Here is a 20,348-nt window from a genome sequence, read left to right as displayed (position 1 = left end):
TGGTGGAGGAGGAGTTGAAGAGGCTGAAGAGTCAGGGCGGCCCATCTTCTTCTCGAGACCCTTCTTATGCCGAGCTGCAAAAGGAGCTCGCCAAAACCAAGGATCTGTTAGAGGCCGAGAGAAAGTAGACGGCCGACCAGGCATACATGTTGGACCAGCTTGACAAGAAGGTCAAAACCTATGACCGCAAGATTGAGATAGCCACCACTCGAAAGAACACCGCTATCGCGAATCTGGATAAAAAGAATGTGGAAGCCCGAGCTCTGGAGCAGCGTGTGAATGAGCTAGCCGAGCTGCTAGAAGGAGAGCAGAAAGGCCGCTCGGAGGAGGTGACCAAACTCAAGGACGACTTGAAGGCCCTGCAGGAGGCTCTAGATGCTTCCCGTGCCACCTTCAAGGAGTACCAAGAAGCGGAGCTAGGCCGCGTCGCAACTTTGAGGCAAAAATACATCCGCTCGGCGGAGTTTGTGGAGAAGGTTTGAGACCGACTGGTCATCGCCTTCGAGTTGGCCATCACCGCCACTGCGGACTATCTGAAGTCCAAGGGCCAGCTCCCCGACTCCGTGGTCATCCCTGCCACAGAGCATGCGGCGCTTCTCACTACCATCCCGAAATATATTTTCGACTACCTTGAATGAAGTATTTTCTGTAATTCTACTGATCGGCTAGACTTTAATTTTAATGTGGCATCTGTACCTTTATCCCCGGTCGGCGGAATTTTTAAAAGTAATATTTAAATGAATGCCCACTTTTGCTGCGTTAGCCTTTCAACTGTAACTGTGTCGACCGGTCTCTCGACTTTTTTTTTCCACAGGGAATTTCTTAACTTCGCCGATCGGTTAAACGACCTCCCACTCTGCCTGGGACTTCTATGAGTTCGGCGCTTATATGTTTTTCTTTACTGCGCCGATCGGTCAAACGACTTCCCATTCTCCCTGGGACTTCTATGAGCTTTTCGCTATGTTTTTCTTTACTGAGCCGACCGGTCCAACGACTTTCCATTTTATATGGACTTTCTGCTAGTGTCTCGCTGAAGTGCTTCAACGCGACGCTGCCTCATCTGGAGGGTTTATAGTCGCCAGTCCGACTCTAAAGTTTAACGTCGCCGCTCGACGGTCTTCAAGCCGGGGGGTTTATAGTCGCCGGTCCGACTCTAGAGTTTAACGTCGCCGCTCGACGGGCTTCAAGCCGGGGGGTTTATAGTCGCCGGTCTGACTCTAGAGTTTAACATCGCCGCTCGACGGTCCTCAAACCGGGGGGTTTATAGTCGCCAGTCTGACTCTAGAGTTTAACGTCGCCGCTCGACGGTCTTCAAGCCAGGGGGTTTATAGTCGCCGGTCTGACTCTAGAGTTTAACATCGCCGCTCGACGGTCTTCATGTAGATTGCCGTTCGGCGAATAACGCTCAGACTCTTCACAAATTTTCTTATCTTCAATCCTGCAGCCAATGGATACATACGAGCGGAACGTATATGAAATGAATTACAATGGTGCACCTTTTATCCAGCACGGTACGGCTGGAGGTGGTTTGTGCTCCATGGTCGATCTAGCCGCCGTCCGCCTTCATCTTCCAGGTAGTAGGCACCCGATCGGAGCTTCTCGACGACTTTAAAGGGCCCCGCCCTGGGAGCTGCCATTTTGCTCACATCGCCGACCGGCTTCACCTTCTTCCATACAAGATCACCTACCTAGAATGCTCTGAGAATTACACGCCGGTTGTAACTCTGCTTCATTCTCTGCCTGTACGCCATCAGCCGGACGGCTGATTTAGCTCTTACTTCGTCCACCAGGTCCAACTCCAGCTGCCTCTGCTCGGCATTGTCCTCATCGTAGCTTTGGATCCGATCGGACTCTACTCCGACCTCGACTGGGACGACCGCCTCGCCGCCGTACACCAAGTGGAACGGTGTTACTCTCGTTCCCTCCTTTGGGGTTGTGCAGATGACCCATAGTACGCCGGGCAGCTCATCTACCATGCTTCCTCCTATGTGATCAAGGCGAACCCGAAGTATTCGCAGGATCTCTTGATTGGCCACTTCGGCTTGACCGTTGCTTTGAGGATATGCCACGGAAGTGAAGTGTTGTTAGATGTCATATCCTTTGCACCATTCTCCGAGCTCCTGACCAACGAATTGTCGGCCGTTATCCGAGATGAGTCAACGAGGGATGCCGAACCGACAGATTATATGCTGCCAGATGAACTTTTTGACCATCTGCTCGGTTATCTTGGCTAGTGGTTCGGCTTCGACCCATTTGGAGAAGTAGTCGACTGCCGCTAGTAGAAACCTCCGCTGACCAGTCGCCATGGGGAAAGGTCCTACGATATCTATGCCCCATTGGTCGAACGGGCAGGATACTGTGAATGCCTTCATTTCCGTCGTAGGCCTATGGGAGAAATTGTGGTACCTTTAACAAGAAAGGCAGGTAGCGACGGTCCGAGCGGCGTCTTCCTATAGAGTTGGCCAGAAGTATCCGGTCAGCAGGATCTTCCTAGCCAAAGACCGGCCGCCCGGATGACCTCCGCAAGATCCTTGGTGTACCTCTTGGAGAATGTACTCTGCGTCCTACGAGCTGACGCACTTTAGCAGCGATCGGGAAAATGCCTTCTTGTAGAGTTGGTCCCCGATGAGAGTGAACCGGCCAGCTCTCCTCCTTAATAATTGGGCTCCCTCCCGATCGGATGGCGTGGCCTCCGATCGCAGAAATTCTATTATGGATGTCCTCCAATCGCTCGAGAATGTAAGACCCTCCATCCGGTCGATGTGCGCCACCAGGGACACTTGCTCGATTGGTTGCTGGATGATGACCGGTGATATCGAACTTGCGAGCTTGGCTAGCTCGTCCGCAGACTGGTTCTCAGGTCGGGGGATCTTTTGTATGACAACTTCTACGAAGTTGGTCCTGAGCTTTTCAAAGGCCTCCAAGTAGAGCCTGAGCCTCGCGTTGTTTATCTCGAAGGACCCTGAGAGTTGCTGAGCAGACAACTGGCAGTCTGAGAACAGAGTCACTCGGCTGGCTCCCACGTGCCGCGCGGCCTGCAAGCCGGCTATTAGGGCTTCGTACTCCGCTTCATTATTGGTTGCTCGATAGTCCAGCCGGACAAACAGGTGCATCTGCTCTTCTTGAGGAGAAAGCAACAGGATGCCAATTCCGCTTCCGAGCCGAGTGGACGATCCATCCACAAATACCTTCCACATAGCTTCGGGCTCGGGATTTTGCACTTCGGTCACAAAATCTGCCAAGTACTGGGCCTTAATCGCCGAGCGGGGCTGATACTGAATGTCGAACTCACACAGCTCCGTTGTCCACTTGATGAGCCGCCCGGACGCTTCTAGATTCAGGAGCACTCTTCCCAGCGGGCTGTTCGTCATCACGATGATTGTATGCGCCAAAAAATAAGGGCGCGCGGTGAGGATGGCAAAAGTCAATTTCTCAAGACTAGTGTAGTGAACTTCAGCATCCTTTAGAATGTGGCTTAAAAAGTACACGGGCTGCTCTTCGCCATTCGACCTTACTAATGCCGAGCCCACAGCATGCTCGGTCGAAGACAAGTAAATATGGAGCGGCTCTCCTACAGCCGGTTTGGCCAGCACGGGTAAAGAATTAAGATAAGTCTTCAGCTCCTCGAACGCCCGATCGCATTCCTCGTCCCATTGAAACTTGGTAGCCTTGCACAGAATCTTGAAAAAAGGGAAGCTTCGGTCGGCCGTTCGGGAGATGAATCGTGATAGCGCCGTTATCCGACCGATGAGGCGTTGTACTTCTCGAAGATTTCTGGGAGGAGGCATATCTTGCAATGCTTTTACCTTGCTGGGGTTTGCTTCTATGCCCCGCTCGGTCACAATATAGCCCAAGAAACACCCGCCCTTTGCTCCGAACAAGCACTTCTGGGGGTTCATCTTGACCCCGTATCTCCTCAGCGTCTGGAAAGTTTCTTCTAGATCCGCATAAAGGTCCGCCGCTCCGAAGGATTTGATAAGTATATCGTCCACGTACACTTCCAAGTTGCGCCCGATCTGCTCCTGGAATACCTTATTCATCAGCCGCTGATAGGTAGCTCCCGCGTTCTTCAGTCCGAACGACATTACGTTGTAGCAGTAAGTGTCGTCTGCAGTGACGAAACTGACTTTTTCTTGGTCTTCTCGGGCGAGCGACACTTGATGGTAGCCCTGATATGCATCCAACATGTATATCAGCTCGCATCCGGTCGTGGAGTCTACCAATTGATCGATTCGGGGTAAGGGGTAGAAATCCTTTGGGCAGGCCTTGTTCAGATCCCGGAAGTCGATGCATACTCTCCACATGTTGCTTGGTTTGGATACCAGCACCACATTTGCGAGCCAGCTCGGGAACTGCACCTCCCGTATGTGGCCGGCCTCCAAGAGCTTCTCCACCTCCGCCCGGATGATGATATTCTGTTTGGCACTGAAGTCCCTCTTCCTTTGCTTTACCGGTCGCGCATCCGGTCGGACGTGAAGCTTGTGCTGCACTATGCTCGGCGAGACTCCTGGCAGCTCATGGGTCGACCAAGCGAAAACGTCGCAGTTTTTCTGGAGGCATCCGATCAGCTTCTCTTTCTGACTTGCTTCCAGGTCGGCTGCTATGAAAGTCGTGGCCTCCGGTCGGGAAGGGTTGATCTGTACCTCCTCTTTTTCTTCATAAACTATAGAAGGTGGCTTTTCGGTTATAGCGTTTACCTCGACTCGTGGCACTTTTCGAGTGGATCTAGCCTCGGCTCGGACCATCTCTACGTAGCATCGTCGGGCTGCAAGCTGATCTCCTTGGACTTCCCCAACTTTATCTTCCACCGGGAACTTGATCTTCTGGCAGAAGGTGGAGACGACCGCTCGGAACTCGTTGAAAGTCGGTCGCCCCAAGATAACATTGTACGCGGAGGGAGCGTCGACCATAATAAAGTTGGCGGTCCGCGTTCTCCTGAGTGGCTCCTCCCCCAGCGAGATAGCCAGCCGGACTTGTCCGACCCACAAAACTTCATTACCGGTGAATCCGTAGAGGGGGGTTGTCATCAGCAGCAACTCGGCTCGGTCGATTTGTAATTGGTCAAATGCCTTCCGGAAGATGATGTTGACCGAGTTGCTTGTATCAATAAAAATGTGGTGAATAGTGTAGTTAGCTATTACCACTCGAATGATGAGGGTGTCATCATGCTAGACTTCGACTCCTTCGAGGTCCCTAGGCCCAAAGCTGATCTCGGGCCCGTTCACCCGCTCCTGACTACAGCCAACTGCATGAATCGTGAGCTGCCTTGCATGCGCCTTCCGTGCCCTGTTGGAATCTCCTCCGGTCGGACCTCCGGCGATGATGTTGATTTCGCCCCTCGAGGCATTTCCTCTGTTCTCTTCCTCCCGAGCGAACGGCTTAGGTCGTTCATGCGACGCCCGGGGATTAGCTCTATGCGGCTAGTGATGGTGTCGCTCAGGTGATTCTTTGGCTGCTCGCCGTCCAACCTCTTGGTGCCGATGTCGCCTATCAGGCGATGGGGATCAATGACGATAACTCCTGGGAGTGGGATGAGCGATCGGAGGGAGACTCCGACAATCCCGGGTGTTGTGTGTGGTGGATTGGTGGAGCGAGCAGAACATGGGAGTCCACACCTTCCCTTTTGGCTTAGGTCGATCGATCGCTACTTGTTGAACGGCTTGCGGCCTCGCTTGCAGATGGGGATGAGCCATCTCTACGCGGGGTCCTCTTGGCGGTTGTTAATTAGAACCAGTCTTCCGCTCGGCGGAGACTGGTGGCTCGGCTGGTGCTTCTTTTTTCCTCGCCATCTGAGCTTCCTCCACGTTGATGTACTCATTGGCCTTGTTCAATATGTGGTCGTAGCTGCGGGGCGGCTTTCTGACGAGCGCATGGAAGAAATCCCCGTCCACAAGCCCCTGTGTAAATGTGTTCATCATAGTTTCCGAGGTGGCCGTCGGGATGTCCATGGCTACCTGGTTGAAACGTTGGATGTAAGCCCGGAGCGACTCCCTCGGTCCTTGTTTGATGGCGAATAGGCTGACGCTGGTTTTTTGATAGCGTCTGCTACTCGCGAAGTGGTGGAGAAAAGCCGTGCAGAACTCCTTGAAGCTTGTTATTGATCCGTCCGGCAGCCTCTGGAACCACCGTTGTACCGACCCAGAAAGGGTGGTGAGGAAGAAAGGATGGTGAGGAACACTCGGCACTTCACCCCATCTGTATATTGATGTAAAGTGACGGTGTTGTCGAACTTACCCAGATGGTCATCCGGGTCAGTGGTCCCGTTGTATTCTCCGATCGCCAGAGAAGCATAATGCTTTGGTAGTGGGTCTCTCAGGATGGCGTCGGAGAACTGCCGATTGATCTGCTCGGGGGATGAATCCGTCCAGGGCGCCTTGCCCTTCCTAGCGTCATGGATAGGCGCCTCGTCGGACGATCCCTGGTTGGCTAGGGCCAATTCTAATGGCGTCTGGAATAGTGCTCGATGGAATGGAATAGGGGTGACCGGCGCGTCTCCTGGTGTGTCGGCGCGTCTCTGGCCGGCGCGTCTCCAGAGACGAATGCGGCCTGTTGTGTTATCCTTTCTGCTTGAGCCTTCTGCTGTTGCTCAACCATCTTTGCGGCTCGCGCTTAAATGAGTGCTTCGAGCTCCTCAGGAGAGAGTGTTACCCGGAGTTGACGTCCAACTTCTTCCATCTTCTAGGCTCGGATTTAGGTGCGTTCCCACAGACAGCGCCAATTTGATCCTGTCCGAGCACTGAGTCGACGGATGCTGGGGATGTGGCACTCTCCGCTGTCTCCGACTGGTGGTATAGATCTCCGACAAACCTGCAAAGAAACTGAGCCGGGAGGGGTTTCCCGGCGACGACCCTCCCACGCTCAAGTCTGGCAGCGAAGAAACAGAGTAACGTTACTGTGGCTATAGTGATTAAGATTACATACCTCCGTCGAAGTCTGGGGGTCCTTATATAGGACCCCGGGGAGGCGCGGGCATGCTTCTCGATACATGCACGCTTCCCCAAACATACCTCAGTAGGATTATGTTAGAAAAGTATGTCTGACGCTATTCCACAATCATCCGAGCATATCCCGGATGTGACGGTGGAAGCTTCTACCGTACGATATTCTGTCCGCTCCGGCCGCTGACCATGTTGTTTGTCGGTGGCAGGTGTCTCGAGGATGAAGCTACCAGCTGTCCTTTTTGTCTCCTAGCGATCTTATCTGTTCCCGGGCCGAGCGGAACGGCCGCTCGGCGCTCATGTGCTCCAAGAAGCCCTATTCACGTGCTCGGTTGGGATTGCGGATTACTGTCCTACAGCTCGGCCGAGCGTCCTAGCCGCTCGGTTTAAACACTCTTTTTACCTTGAGCATCGGAAACCCGCCCCATGGTCGGGTTATCTTTTGTCCGATTGCCTGGGAGGCCCGAACCGGGCGCCAGGTCGGCCGGACGTCCGGGGATGGTCTGCCAGTCCGCTCGACATGACCTTGGTGTTGACCCTCTTGACCCTTGACCTCCACGTGTCGTTGACCTCCCGCGAATGAGTGATCCCCCCGTCTTTACCACCGGATCACGATACAATAAACATCCTAACCCTGATTAACTAACAAGGGAAAGAACACGTGGCACGGTTAGAACGGGTTGTAAGTCAAATATTGCATTTGTCAAGAAACAAACGAGACTGGATTGGGTTGTCTGTAACTTCATAGAAGCCCATAATCATCCGCTCTCAACTCCATCAAAGGTGCATTTGCTACGCTCACATCGTAGTGTTTTGGCAGCCAAGAAGCATTGACAAAACAGTTTTCATAAGTCAATATACCAACTTATCAACAAATGCGTTTATTAGAGATAGAGTATGGAGGCCCTGAGCGGGTAGGTTGCATAGAAACTGATATTAGAAACTTTGATTGAAATCTAAGGGATGAACAAAGGGTATTGATGCTGAAACATTGATAGAGTTTTTTACATCTGAGCAAGAGAAAAATTCAGCATTTTTCTTTGACAACGAGATTTATTCAAATAACAAATTTAATAGGTTCTTTTGGGCTGATCATATATCAAGAAGGGCATACAGTGTATTTGGTGATGCAATTATATTTGATACGACTTATAACACCAACAAATATGGCTTGATTTTGGCACCATTTGTAGGAGTTAATCATCATCGTCAGATAATTTGTTTTTGTTGCGGGTTTCTTAATGATGAGAAAACTGAGTCTTTTGTTTGGTTGCTTACAAAGTTCTTAAAAGTCATGCCTAAAGGTGCACCAAATATTATCATCACTGATCAGGATCCTATTATGACAAAAGCTATTACATAGGTTTTGTCTCAAATAGTGCATCGATATTATTTGTGGCATATATTGAACAAATTCCCAGATAAATTAGACCCTTTGACTTTACAAAACTACTATCACAGCATAAAGAACGTCATTTCAAATTCTACAACACTTAATGATTTTGAGAAATCATGGGAAGAAACTATCAAGGATGCAAACTTAGAGAAAAATGATTAGTTGTTCTTGATGTATGAATTGCGACACAGATGGGTGCCAGTATATTTTAGTCACGTATTTTCTGCAGGAATGTCAAGTAGCCAAAGATATGAAGGCTCACATGCATTTTTCAAAAAATATATCTCAAATAAGAACTTATTAATGAATTTTATCACATGTTTTAATAGAGCACTGAGACACCAAAGACATAATGAGTTAGTTACAGACTATATTGATATGAATGAACATCTCAAGGTTAATACAACTTGGCCAATGGAAACTCAAATGGTTAAGCTGTACACAAAAAAGAAATGGCTGGAGTTTCAAAGTAAAATGACCGAGAGTCATAGTTATTATGTATGACAAACATTTACAGGAGTTGCATCAGCGGTTTACCACGTGATAAAATTTCAAAGTGCTTCTTCCTCAAAATCAAAAGTGCTCAGGCATGACAAATAAAAGGATTGCACATCGTGTAGCTGCACAAAATTTAAGTTTGAGGGCATTCCATGCAGACATATGTCAGCTTTTTTTCATATCAACCAAGTGTTTATTTTGCCTAATACATATATACTCAAATTGTTGATACCCGAAGGTTGTTTTGATGTGATCAAACAAGTTAGATAAGGTCCTGTTGTGTTTAACCTTGTGTCTAAGTGTACAGGAATTTAGGAGCATAGGGCATTGAGTAAAATACACAACTAGCGAGAAGGACGACACGGGAGAGAGACAGCGGGTTCGGTGCGTTTGAGGGACGAGGTGTTGCCAAAGAGTATACCGACGGACGAGAAGGGAGTGTGCAATGTTTCCGAGGGACGAGAAGCCCAAGCGGAAGATTGCTCGAGGAGGAAAAGACGCAGCTGTCTGAGTGACGAAAAGTTGTTGAAGAGTACGCTGGCAGACAAGAAGGAAGCAAGCAGCAATTCCGAAGGATGAGAAGCCGGAGCGGAAGTTTGCTCGAGAAGGCCGGAAGTTGGGTTCGGGTGAGCCCTATTCCGGATGGCCGAAATCACCCAAGCAAGTGAAGTCGAAGCAGAAGATATGGACCGAGGCAAGCAGAACCAAAGCGAAAGACCCTGAAGAAAAAAGTCAACTATGTTGACTTTCCTAGTCCGGGCACCCGGACCAGGTCGAGGCGCCCGGACCTGGTTGAGGAGCCCTGACTCTGGGCGCCCAGAACCCTTCCAAGTGTCCGAAACCAAAATCTTAGCCATTTCGACGTGGCGTTTAACCATTACGTCAGGGATAGAATTCTATCTCATTCCAGGCGCCTAGTGCTTATCCAATAAACTTATAAATATGTGTCTTTTTTCAATGAATGAAGCAAGTTGAGTTAATTATTTTATTCTCCTCCTCTTCCACGTAGAGATTCTCCTCCTCTTCCATAAGTTTTCTCCCATAATTCTGTTATTTCTTCTCCCATAATTCCTTTTTTCCAACACAGCTGTCCGTTCGACTAGATTATCGAGCGATGAATAATGAAGCTAAATTTGAAGTTTTGATAGTCAGCTTATAGGCAGCTCGGCATGTCGGAGCTACAAAAGTCCTCATCCACTCGAACTCTCAGTTGGCCACTCAACAGCTATTAGGGACTTTCGAAATAAGCAGCTCCCAGCTTAGGTTATATGTAGAAGCTTTTGAGAAGTTGAAAACCAGTTTTCAAGAGGTGGCGATCCAAAAGATTCCCCGGTCGGAACATCAAGCTGCGAATGAATTAACTAAGTTAGCCTATTCATTGTGACCAGTCGTAATAAAATAGCCAATCGAACAAGTCTCATTGGTGTCACACATTGACAGGATGGAAGAAATAACTTCCCGAGCAACTGGAGGACAGCATTGATAGAGTTCCTTCGATCGAGCATCATGCCTGCCGATCAAGAGGAAGCCCACTTACTGAAAAAGAGGGTCGGACGATTCACCCTGATCGAAGATCAGCTGTATAAAAGAGTCATCTTTAGGTCCCTACTCAAGTGTGTTAGATCAGAGGATGCAGAATACATTCTTCAAGAAGTGCACCGTTCATGGGGAACCTACTGATCAAAGTGGCGGAGGTGATGTTGCCGCTCTACATGGTGCTGGGGCTCGGCTACGTCTCCTTGTGGTGGTGCCGCTTGATCTTGCAGGAGCAGTGCATGGCGGTCGACCTCCTTGTCTTCTACATAGTGATGCCGCTATTCACATTTTAGTTTACATTGCACATGGACCCCTTTGCCATGAACTACCGCTTGATTGGTGCCGACGCTATCTCGAAGTTGCTTGTGGCTGCCTGCTGGTGGCGTGGACGAGCTGCAGGTGGTGGCTTGTGTTGGAGTACAATATGTTGTCAGAGATTTACGAGGTATTAGCTGAATTTAAATATTCGAATTAAATTCAACTTACAGTTGAGTTGACTTAAGCGGATAATCTCAGGCTGCCAGCAGGGGCTGATATTTATCCAAGTGTCGACATCAGAGTGACTGAGTGAGCAGAGCGTCCGAATAGAGAGGTCGGTTGGATAAGGCAGATAGGCCAAGCAGGAGAGGCTAGTCGGATGAGACAGATAGGCCAAGCAGGAGAGGTTGGTCGGACGAGGAAGACAGACTGAGCAGAGAGGCCGGTCGGACGAGGCAGACAGGCCGAGCAAAAGAGGTCGACCGAGCAATAGAGAGGTTAGTCGAGCGAATAGGCCGATCGGGTGAAGATTTCGAGCGGGCGTAGAGACTGACCAAGCAGTCAGGTCGGGTAAGAAGAACGGCCGACTAGGCATACAGAGAGAGGCCAATCTGGCGAGCGAAGAAGCTGACCAAGCGGACAGAAAGAGGAGCCGAGCGGGGAAAAAGATTGAGGCCTGCGAGAGTCGCAATTTCGTTGAAACAAATTCGCCCCACCTTCGGCTGTGCTTTGAAGCTTACTAGGGTCATCTGTCTCCCAGGATACAACGGTTGACCGTGATCCCCACCAAGCACTGGTGGTCACGGCAAGCTGAGTGGCACCCGAATGCTACCACGGGCACTCCGCCAAGCAGGAGTTGCACGACAGAGGAGGAGGAGGAAAAAATGGAGAGCCTTTGCTTGCTTGTTATGTGTGTCCTCTGCCTATGATCGAAGCCTCCTTATATAGGAGCTCGGATCAATGGCCAGAGTTAATGATCTTAATGGTCATTATTAGCCGAGCAATGAAACGGTCACTGTTTCACTCATTATTACTCGATCGATTTTATTCTGCATTAATCTCAAATTTAATGCATCCGTTTCACAGCAGTAAAATGTTGGTTGTTCCACTTGGGCAAATTTTGCCCCGACCAGACCAGCATTCGTGTGCGCAGGTCGCACTCGCACACGAGTCAACTTGGTTCAGTGCAATCCGAGCCCTGGATTTGCACCCCCCCCCTTTGCGCACCCACGCATGAGAGAGAGCCTCTCCCCATGCATTTGTTTACATCCTCAATGTATGTGAATCAATAAAAACTAACAAAATTACCTTGAAACTTCCAATGTGAGACTAAAGTCTCATTCATAATGGAGTCTCTTTTCTCTTCCATTTCTTCTCCTTTCACTTATATTTAACAATCTCCCACATAAATGGAGATAGGGTAAGTGATAGCATTCAGCAGTTGAGTCAAGTATAGGATAGGTAGGTTTTACCCTTTGAACCTTCCCTTATAAAGATTTGGTTGCTTACTGGCTGATAGTAGACACCATGTCCTTGAACTATACTACCGTTTGTGTAAGCAGTGACAAATCTCACCCAAGACTCTCCCTGATATAACTCAGTTCTCATGAGTCTGTTCATTCTTGGCCATGAACGCCTGGTTCTGTGAGAAGCTCTAAGAATTGTGCCTCCAATTCTATTCGAAGCGGCCCCACTTCTTTCTCACATAGGTGATCCCTCAAGAGTTGTCATCTACTCTTCTTGATCATTAAAAGCTCATTGGCTTACCCTAGTCTAGTCACTGTTTTATTGGGCTATTCCCCACAGTGTGTCTAGTCAGTGCAGATTAGTTGTCCCTTTAAACCTAGTTTTTAGGATCTCTAGGCAGCATAGGTTGGGTGTCCTCTGCACTGATCGCTAACAATGGCATTAAACTCATTCCACGTGATGAGCTTGCAACTAACTCTTGATTTAACCCCTTGGTTAGAGGATCCGCTAGGTTATCTTTTGACTTCACATAGTCAACAGTGATAACTCCAGTTGAGAGTAGTTGTCTAATAGTATTATGTTTGCGACGTATATGTCTAGACTTACCATTATACAGATGGCTTTGTGCCTGACCGATTGTTGATTGACTATCGCAATGTATGTAAATTGCCGACACAGGTTTCGACCATCGTCAAATATCTTCTAAGAATTACCGTAGTCATTCAGCCTCTTCACCACATTTGTTAAAAGCTACAAACTCAGATTCCATCGTAGATCTGGTTATTACGGTTTGCTTAGAAGATTTCCAAGAAATGGCTGCACCTTCTAGAGTGAAGACATATCCACTCGCAGAATTAGAGTCTTTTATATCAGATATCCAACTTGCATCACTGTATCCTTCGATCACAGCAGGATATCTTGTATAATGCAGTATATATTCATGAGTATACCTCAAGTACCTCAGTACTCTTGTTATCCCTTTCCAGTGCTCAACACCGGGATTACTCATGTATCTACTCAGTTTGCTTACTACGTAGGCCAAGTCTGGTCGTGTACAACTCATCAAGTACATCAGACTTCTAATCACTCGAGAGTATTCTATCTGAGAGATTCTTTCACCTCGATTTTTCGATAGATGTTGACTCGTATCTATCAGCGTTTGTGCCAACACAGTATCACCCTTGGTGAATTTCTCAAGAATCTTGTCCACGTAATGGGACTGACTAAGAATAAGTCCTTCTGTCGTTCTAAGAATTTTGATTCCTAGAATCACATCAGCTAGACCCATGTCTTTCATGTCAAATCTTAAGTTCAACATATCTTTAGTGGATTTGATTATCTTATCATTACTCCCAATGATAAGTATGTCATCTACATAGAGGCACAAGATGACATAGTCACTCTCTGTGACTCTCATGTGGACACATTTATCACATTCATTGATCTTGAATCCACATTCCTTCATGGCATTATCAAATTTCTCATGCCACTACTTTGGTGCTTGTTTCAAGTCATATAATGACTTCACCAATCTACAGACCTTGTTTTTCTGTCCTGGCACAGAAAACCCCTCAGGTTGGTCCATGTAGATTTCTTTTAAATCCCCATTTAGAAAGGTTGTCTTACATCCATTTGATATATTTCGAGATTCCATAGATCAGCAATCACCAACAATACTCTAATGGAAGTTATTCTCGACACCGGAGAGTATGTATCAAAATAATCAAGGCATTCTCATTGTCTGTATCCTTTGATTACCAATCTAGCCTTGTGTTTATCAATTGTGTCATCTGATTTCATTTTCTTCTTGAAGATCCACTTGCAACCTAGTGGTTTACTTCCCGGAGGAAGATCCATGAGTTCCCAAGTGTGATTTTGCAAGATAGATTCTATCTCAAATGTAATTATCTCTCTCTAGTGAGGTCCATCAGACGAGCTTACTGCTTTTGAGTAACTCTGGGGCTCACTTTCCAACATGAAAGTGATAAAATCCAATCCGTAGGATTTTTCTACCAGAGCTCTTTTACTCCGTCTAAGCTCAACCTCAACTGGTTCTTCATTATCTTCTTCGCCTTGTGTTTCATATGCCCGTTTTAAGGAGCTAGCATCATCTCGGGTCTTATACGGAAACACATGCTCGAAGAACGAGGCATTTCCCGATTCGATTATCGAGTTCTTGTGTATCTCCGGTATGTGTGACTCATACACACAAAATCGATAAGCACTGTTGTTATATGCATATCCAATAAATATGCAATCAACAGTCTTTGGTCCGATCTTAATCCTTTTCGGATCAGACACCAACACTTTGGCAAGACACCCCCACATTCGTAAATATTTATAGGACGGTTGTCTTCCATTCCACAACTCATAAGGGCTCTTATCTATTTTCTTTCAGAACACCTTATTTAAAAGGTAATTAGCTGTTAACATAGCTTCCCCCCACATGGACTATGGCAATCCAGAGCTCAATAGAAGAGCATTCATCATATCCTTTAGAGTTCGATTCTTTCGCTCAGCAACTCCATTTTGCTGAGGAGTATAAGGAGCTGTTGTTTCGTGTCTGATCCCATGTTCAACACACAACTCAGCGAACGGTGACACATATTCACCACCTCGGTCACTTCGACCCACCTTAATCTTTCTATTAAGCTGGTTTTTAACCTCATTCTTATAGAGAGCAAATTTCTCTATAGCTTCATCCTTATTTTTGAGAAGATACACATAACAGTATTTTGTGTTATCATCTACAAAAGTGATGAAGTATTTATTACCACCACGTGTTGGCGTACCTTTTAGGTCGCACACATCAATGTGGATTAGGTCAAGTGGTTCGTTACTTCTTTCAATATGTTGAAAGGATGACCTTGTCATTTTCGCTTCAACACAAATCTCACACTTGTGTTTTGGGTCAAGGTGGAATGTAGGTATGCTTTGCATGTTTATTAATCTACGCAACACATCGTAATTAACATGTCCTAGTCTACCATGCCACAAACACGAAAACTCAAGCATATAAGTGGAAGAGCTTTCATTTTTATTTATCTTGGGCCTAATGGCCATTACATTGAGCTTGAATAGTTCATCAGATACATAGCCCCTTCACACAAACATTCCATTCTTGAACAATACAACTCTATTCGACTCAAAAATAATACGAAAGTCATGATTTCTTGACAGTGATCCGGACACTAGATTCTTCCGAATCTCCGGAACATACAGCACATTGTTCAAAGTAAGGTCCTTACCCGAGGTCATCTTCAGCACCACCTTTTCTTGGCCCATGATGTCTGAGGTTGCTGAGTTCCCCATGAACAGTTTGTCTCCAATGACTTCTTCGAAGTTGTGGAGCAGCTCCTTATTGCAGCACACATGTCTGGTGGCTCCAGTATCGATCCACCATTGCTGCGGGTTTGAACCGATCAGGTTCAACTCAGAGACCACAACGCAGAGGTCGTCCATTTCTGGTCCCTCATTCAGGTTGGCCTCTTGCTTCTTCTTTGGCTTTCTGCACTCCGAAAATTTGTGACCCACTTTGTCACAGTTGAAGCACTTCACAGAGAACTTCTTCATGCTGATGCCTCCTCTGAGTCCTATCTTGGAAGACTTAGGCTTCTTCCGTTTCGAGCTTTGACCGTGCTTGACCACATTGGCTTTCACAGTAACCTGATAGAATAATTTTCTCTCTGATCTCTTGTTGTCTTCTTCGATGCAAAGTCGAATAATGAGTTCTTCCCCATTCATCTTCTTCCGCTTGTGCTTCAGGTAGTTCTTGAAGTCCTTCCAACCGGGAGGCAGCTTTTCAATGATAGCAGCCACCTGGAAGGTTTCACACGGAACCATCTCTTCTGAGTGGATCTTATGCAAGATCACCTGAAGCTCCTGGACTTAGCTGATCACCATCTTGGAGTCAACCATCTTGTAGTCCAGGAATCGGCCCACTATGAACTTCTTGGCCCCTGCATCCTCCATCTTGTATTTCTTGTCCAGGGACTCCCACAGCTCCTTAGTCGTTCTCTTTATGCTATACACAGAGTATAGCGAGTCGGCAAGGCAATTGAGGATGTAGTTTCGGCAAAGGAACTCAGAATGAGTCCATGCCTCCATTGCACTGATGGTCTGCGCATCAACATCCTCAGCATGCTTGGGAGGGTCCTCGGTCAAGAACCGAGCCAAGTTGAGCGTGGTAAGGTAGAAGAGCATCTTCTGCTTCCACCTCTTGAAGTTCAGTCCACTGAACTTCTCTAACTTTTCCCCATTACTAATTGGCACAGTTCCAATCAGGGCGGAGGGGGTCTACACGTGTTGAGTCTGTTGCACCTCAACATTTCGTTTCGTGGCCATCTCAACAGAAACAATTCTGTTTCAAGATTGTTGGAGTACAATCTGTTGCTGGAGATTTATGGGGTATTAGCTGAATTTAAATATTCAAATTAAATTCAACTTACAGTTGAACTGACCTGAGCGGATAATCTCGAACTGCCAGCAGGGGCTGATATTTATCCAAGTGTCGACCTCAAAGTGACTGAGTGAGCAGAGCGCCCGAGTAGAGAGGCCGGTCGGACAAGGCAGACAGGCCGAGCAGGAGAGGCTGGTCGGATGAGGCAGATAGGTCGAGCAGGAGAGGCCGGTCGGACGAGGCAAACAAGCCGAGCAAAGAGGCCGGTCGGACGAGGCAGATAGGCCGAGCATTAGAGGTCGACCGAGCAGTGGAGAGGTCGGTCGAGCGAATAGGCCGATCGGGTGAAGATTCCAAATGGACGCAGAGACCGACCAAGCAGTCGGGTCGGGCGGGAAGAACAACCGACCGAGCATACAGAGAGAGGACGATCTGGCGAGCGAAAAGAGGAGCCAAGCGGGGATAAAGACCGAGGCCTGCGAGAGTTGCAGTTTCCTTAAAACAGATTCGCCCCACCTCCGGTTGTGCTTTGAAGCTTACTAGGGTCGTCTGTCTCCCAGAATACAACGGCTGACCGTGATCCCCACCGAGCACTGGTGGTCACGGAGGGAGCCTAAACGTGTTGAGTCTGTTGCACCTCAACATTTTGTTCCGTGGCCATCTCAACAGAATCAATTCTGTTTCAAGATTGTTGGAGCACAATCTGTTGCCGGAGATTTACGGGGTATTAGCTAAATTTAAATACTCGAATTAAATTCAACTTACAGTTGAGCTGATCTGAGTGGATAATCTTAGGCTGCCAGCAGGGGCTGGTATTTATCCAAGTGCCGACCTCAGAGTGACTGAGTGAGTAGAGCATCCTAGCAGAGAGGCCTGTCAGACGAGGCAGACAGGTCGAGCAGGAGAGGCTGGTCGAACAAGGCAGATAGGCCGAGCAGGAGAGGCCGGTCGGACGAGGAAAACAGGCCGAACAGAGAGGCCGGTCGGACAAGGCAGACAGGCCGAGCAGAAAAGGTTGACCGAGCAGTGGAGAGGTCGGTCGAACGAATAGGTCGATCGGGTGAAGATTCCGAGCGAGCACAGAGACTGACCAAGCAGTCAGGTCGGGCGGGAAGAACGGCTGATCGGGCGTACAGAGAGAGGGCGATCTGGCGAGCGAAGAAGCTAACCGAGTGGACGGAAAGAGGAGCCAAGCGGGGAAAAATACCGAGGCCTGCGAGAGTCGCAGTTTCCTTGAAACATATTCACCCCCCCCCCCCTCCGGTTGTGCTTTGAAGCTTACTAGGATCGTCTGTCTCCCAGGATACAACGGCTGACCGTGATCCCCACCAAGCACTGGTAGTCACGGTGAGCTAAGTGGCACCCAAATGCTACCACGGGCACTCCGCCGAGCAGGAGTTGCACGATAGAGGAGGAGGAGGAGGAAAAAATGGAGAGTCTTTGCCTGCTTGCTGTGTGTGTCCTCTGCCTATGATCGGAGCCTCCTTATATAGGAGCTCGGATCAATGGCTAGAGTTAATGATCTTAATAGTCATTATTAACCGAGCAGTGAAACGACCACCGTTTCACTCATTATTACTGGTTTTATTTTGCATGATTCTCGAATTTAATGCATCCGTTTCACAGCAGCAAAATGCTGGTTGTTCCACTTGGACAAATTTTACCCTGATGGTTGTTCCACTTGGACAAATTTTACCCCGATTTCGTGTGCACAAGTCATGCTCGCACACAAGTCAACTTGATTCAGTACAATCTGAGCCCTAGATTTGCACCCCCTACGCACTCACGCGAGAAAAAGCCCCTCCCCATGTATTTGTTCATATTTTCAATGTATGTGAATCAATATAAACCAACAAAATTACCTTGAAATTTCCAATGTGGGACTAAAGTCTCATTCACAATGGAGCTTTTTTCCTCTTCCATTTCTTCTCCACTCACTTATATTTTGGCCATAGGGACCAGGAAAGGCCGAGTTATTGCGAGGCCATCACCAGCTTCTCGCTGACCCAACTCACCAATGCGCTGGTGGTGGGGGTTCCTCTGGCGATGGCCATGTACGGGCAGTGGGAGAAGGAGGTGGTGGTGCAGCTATCGGTGATGCAGGCCGTCGTGTGGCTCAGGCTACTGCAGTTTGTGTTTGAGATCCGGAAGGTCAGGCGCAGCCTGTTCTCCGGGGCCTCTCCGCCAGCTACCAGTTAGGTGGAGGGCAATGCTGGGGAGGGGGCGGAGCTGGCGACGGCTAGGCCGTCGTACTGCTCGTTGATCAAGGTGGTAATGCTCAGTTTTGCGAAGAACCCAAACTCACACGCTTGTATAATCGGCATCACGCGCGTGGGCGTTCCTGGCCAACAGGTATATATATATATATATATTTTGACTTCTAATCAATGTTTGATTAAAATAATTATTTTAACTTTATAATTTATAAATTCATTATAATAGTGAAAAATTTTAAATTGTTAAATTCTTTAATTTGACTAATCAGGTAGTGATCCGGTAGTAAGGACGGGGAACCCTCATTGGCGGGAGGTCAACGACACGTGGAGGTCAGTGGTCAAGGTAGTCAACCTCAAGGTCGTACCGAACGGACTGAGTTCATGCTGAGCGGACATCCGACTAAGGGTCTCCCGGACCGGACGAAAGACAGCCCGACCAGGGGTCGGGTTTCCGACGCTCAAGTAGAGTCTATGGACCGAGTGGAACGCTCGGTCGAGCCGCATGACGATAAGGCGCAATTCCATCCGAGCACAGAAGCAGGGCTTCACCGCCCAGGCTAAGGTAGGTGCATTCCCGGAAACCAAGAGCGCTGAGCAGCATGTCCGCTCGGCCCGGAAGCAGGTCAAAACGCTAAGAGACAAAAGGTACAGCTGGTAGCTTCATCCTCGAGACACCTGTCGCCGACAAACAGCAGGGTCGGCGGCCGGAGCGGACAGAGTATCGTACGGTGAAAGTTTCCACCGTCACATCCGGGATATGCTCGAACAATTACGGAATGGCGTCAGACATGCTTTTCTGACACAACCCTACTGAGGTATGTTTAGAGAAGCGTGCATGCATCGAGAAGTGTGCCTGCACCTCCCCGGGGTCCTATATAAGGACCCCCAGACTTCGACGAAAGTATGCAATCTTCATCATTGTAGCCACAGTAACGTTACTCTGCTTCTTCGTTGCCTGACTTGAGCGTCGGAGGGTCGTCGCCGGGAAACCCCTCCCGGCTCGGCATCTTTGCAGGTCCGCCGGAGATCTACACCACCAGTTGGAGACAACGGAGAGTGCCACGTCCCCAGCGTCCGTCGACTCAGCGCTCGGACAGGATCAAATTGGCGCCGTCTGTGGGAACGCACCTAAATCCGAGCCTAGAAGATGGAAGAAGCTGGATGTCAACTCCGGGTAACGCTCTCTCCTGAGGAGCTCGAATCACTCATTCAAGCGCGAGCTGCAAAGATGGTTGAGCAACAACAGAAGGCTCAAGCAAAAAGGATAACACAGTAGGCCGCATCCGTCTCTGGAGGCCGAGCGGCAATGGAGGACCGACCGGAGCAATATTCTACGTGGGCTCAGAACAAGGGGCAGACCGACACACCAGGAGACGCGCCGGCCGCCCCTATTCCGTTCCATCGAGCACTATTCCAGACGCTGTCAGAATTGGCCATAGCCAACCAGGGATCATCCGACGAGGCGCCTATTCGTGACGCTAGGAAGGGCAAGGTGCCCCGGACGGATTCATCCCCCGAGCGGATCAATCGACAGTTCTCCGACACCATCCTGAGAGACCCACTACCAAAGCATTATGTACCTCCGGCGATCGGAGAATACAACGGGACCACCGACCCGGATGACTATCTGGGTAAGTTCG

At 48.6% G+C, this 20,348-nt stretch overlaps 1 pseudogene; it reads left to right on the top strand.

Moving 5' to 3' along the window:
• The first annotated feature begins 10,496 nt into the window (after window positions 1-10,496).
• Window positions 10,497-18,691, top strand: LOC122029257 (annotated as a pseudogene).
• The last annotated feature ends 1,657 nt before the right edge of the window (window positions 18,692-20,348 follow it).

This window comes from Zingiber officinale, chromosome 10B, assembly GCF_018446385.1.
Source record: "Zingiber officinale cultivar Zhangliang chromosome 10B, Zo_v1.1, whole genome shotgun sequence".
Taxonomy (NCBI): Eukaryota; Viridiplantae; Streptophyta; class Magnoliopsida; order Zingiberales; family Zingiberaceae; genus Zingiber; species Zingiber officinale.
This window is presented reverse-complemented; position numbering and strand designations above follow the sequence as displayed.